The sequence below is a fragment of the Crocodylus porosus genome, unplaced genomic scaffold (assembly GCF_001723895.1).
Source record: "Crocodylus porosus isolate Cpor-Errol unplaced genomic scaffold, CroPor_comp1, whole genome shotgun sequence".
Taxonomy (NCBI): Eukaryota; Metazoa; Chordata; order Crocodylia; family Crocodylidae; genus Crocodylus; species Crocodylus porosus.
In genome coordinates, this window is record NW_017728947.1 from 58536948 (window position 1) to 58540550 (window position 3603).

Here is a 3603-nt window from a genome sequence, read left to right on the forward strand (position 1 = left end):
CAGTCATGGTGCTGGATGACCAGTAGGTAAAGTGGGGAGTGTAGAAATGGCTGCAGCAAGCAGGGGGAAGGGGAAGCAAGTGGGTGCACAAAGTGCAGTGACACACAAGTGGGAGCACAGGACCTGTGCTGGTGCACCAGGGTCAGTGTTGGCAAGGCCCAGAGTGGGGTAGCAGGAGCATGGCGCCTGGGCTGCCAGGGGCTCTATAAAGCCAAGCTGGCTCCCTCCTCTCCCTGCTTGAGCAGCTTAGCCCAGCTCCATAGAGCCCCTGGCAGCCCAGACCCCATGCTTCTGCTGCCTCACTGGCCCTGATGAACAAGTGTGAGCTCTGCACTTCCACCTGGCTGTTGCTGGACTCTGTACACCTGCTCGCTGCCTCTTCCTCCCACCTGCTGCAGCCACTTCCCCATTTCCCCTTTGCCTGCCACACTTCAGCACCATGTGGTTCCCAGCTGCAGCACTGGGACTGCAGGAGCAGCTGGGACATGAGTGGCAGGGGACAGGGAGAGTGGCAGGAGAAGGGCAGTAGTGGCACTTGGGGACAAGTGGCAGTGAGTGGGAGCACGGAGCCCACACCATGGCCCCAGGGCCAGGAGTGGCAGGAGCACAGAGCCCAGGCTTGTAGGAGTGCTGGCCGGGGCTCTGCTTGCTGCAGCAGCAGGCTGTGGGCAAACCCTCCCCCTTCACATAAGCCACAACCCTCCCCAGCTACCCTCCCCCCACACACTCACAGCCCCCCACAAAACCCATACCTACCCACACCCCCCACAAATCCCACACACAAAACACACAACCTCCCCCACGCTCCACATACCTACAAATCTATACCCACCCTCCCACAACATACAAGAGTAAGACTCCATTTTAAACTATTATACTATCACCTTTATGTACACTACAAAAATGCATGTAAATCAAGACAAAAATGTATTTTGAAATGAAATTAATGCATATTGTAGTATGTTTGATTTTTAGAATATAATTTGGTATTTTTCTGGTTCAGAGATGGCAAAATCCTTTGCTGAAAGGAGTAATTCTGGGGGGCAAGTGGAGGGACTTCTGGTGGAAAAGGTCAGGGGTTAGGGGATGGGACTTCCAATCCCAAAATGGCAACCAGGGGGTGGGGCACCTGTCAAGGGGCAGAGCTACGCGTGCGGCCCTCAGTGGCTTGCCCAAACTTGGTAAGCAGCCCTCAGCCTGAAATAATTGCCTGCCCTCCACTGCAGAGTGGCAGACGGTCACCTCCAGAACCAGGACTGCTCATAACACAGCAGTACCAGTTCCTCCAGTCCAGCTGGAGAACAGGTACAAGGCCCTGGCAACTCTGGAGGAGAAGGAAGGAGAGGAGGCAACCAGAGAGGAAGCAACTCCACACTCTCCACAATCCGAGCAGGCCGAAGGAGCTAAGCAGTCACGGAGGAAAAAGCATCGAGTGATCATCATAGGTGACTCCATCCTGAGAGGTACAGAGGGCCCTATCTGTTGCCAGGACCCCTCAACATGCGAGGTCTACTGCCTACCCAGAGCAAAGATTCAGGACGTGAAGGGGATGATCCAGGCCATGATCCAGCTGACCGATTACTACCCTATGGTCCTAATCCATGTGGGTACTAATGATGCAGCCAGGAGAAGCCCTGATCACCTGATGGTGGACTACCACACTCAAGAGGGTGTGCTGAAGGAGATAGGCATACAGGTGGTTTTCTCTTCTGTCCTACTAGTGAGCGGACATGGAAGACGGCATCGCAGAGACCAACTAGCAGCTTCGGGAATGGTGTCTTGAGGCAGGCTTTGGTTTCCTTGACAACGACCTGCACATCACGACAAGAGACATGCTCGGATGGGATAGGCTCCACCTTTCCACTAAAGGTAAGAATGTGTTTTCTTCTAGGTTGGCAGATCTCCTCTAGCAGGCTTTAAACTAGGCTTGTTGGGGGAAGGGGAAGATGAGGGCAGAGGAAGCCTTTGACTGCCAAACCAAGCAACAGTACAGCCCAGCCTAGACCAATGAGTGGAACATATACACAGGTAAGCACACATCCTCAGGAGGCCTCAAATGCCTCTACACAAATGCTCATAGTATGGGAAACAAGCAAGAGGAACTTACCGTCCTGCTAGCTGACACCAACCCAGATGCAGTGGGGCTCATTGAAATGAGGTGGGACCTAACGCATGACTGGGCGGTGAATATCAAGGGCTATAGGCTGTACAGGAGTGATAGGACAGGGAGGAGAGGTGGGAGTGTGGTCCTCTACATTAAGGAGGAATACACATCCTTGTCAATTAGCAAAGAATCAGAGGAGGATCACATGGAAGTGCTCTGGGTTAGAATACAAGGCAGTCGAGGAGAAAGAGATTTAATGGTGGAGGTCTACTACAGACCACCCAACCAAGGAGAAGAGCTAGACCAGGAATTCTTAAGTCAGTTCATGGAGGTAATTAGGTCAAAGGACGTGGTCATCATGGGTGACCTGAACTTTCCAGACATCTGCTGGGAAGAGCAGTCAGCCAGTTCTAACCACTCACGTAGGTTCCTAGCCAGAATGCAGGACCTCCATCTAACCCAGGAGGTGCACAGCCCCACCAGGGAAGATGCCTTGTTGGACCTGGTGCTGGCCACCAGCAATGACCTGGTGAGGGGGCTGCAGGTGCTCGACCACCTGGGTGACAGCGATCATCACCTGCTGGAATTCACTATCCAGCAAAAGGTGGCAAAGGCCAACAGCAAGGCAGCAGCCCTAGATTTCAGGAGGGTGGACTTCAGTGAGCTGAGGAGAATAGTCAGGGAAGCACTGAGGTCCCGGAAGGGAGGGGAGCCAGGTGTCCAAGAAGAGTGGTTGCTCCTTAAGGAGATGATCCTCCAAGCCCAAAGGGAGGTAATCCCAATACAAATCAAAGGTGGCAGAAGGGCACAAAAGCCCCCATGGCTCACCAAAAGCATCTGGGAATGTCTCCTAGCTAAAAGGGAGGCATACACCCAATGGAAGGGAGGGGCCATCACCAGGGAGGATTATATTGCGGTTGCTCGGGGATGCAGGGGGGCAGTCAGGAAGGCCAGGAACTGGAACTGGAACTAGCTTCCCAGATCAAGGACAACAAGAAGTCCTTTTTTAAATACACAGGGGCCAAAAAGAAGGTACCGGGTAACGTGGGGCCCCTGCAGGATATGCTAGGAAATTTGGTCATCACACCAGATGACAAAACTAACATATTTAACGATTTCTTTGCCTCCATTTTCCTGAACGGGGACTGGAAAGCCACCCCCACCTCTGGGCTCCCCTTAAACCCCAGGGGAGGCACAACTAGGCCAAGGGTTAGTGAGGAACTAGTTAGGGAACTTCTGGAGGGACTGGATGTATTCAAATCAACTGGTCTGGACGATCTCCACCCTAGGGTACCGAGGGAATTAGCTGAGGTCATTGCGGGACCCCTGGCATGGCTTTATGAGCCCTCATGGTGCTCTGGTGTGGTGCCAGAGGACTGGAAGAAGGCCAGTGTGGTTCCCATCTTCAAAAAGGGGAGGAAGGAGGACCCGGGAAACTATAGGCCAGTTAGTCTTACCTCAATCCTGGGCAAGCTTTTTGAGAGAATTATTCTGGCACA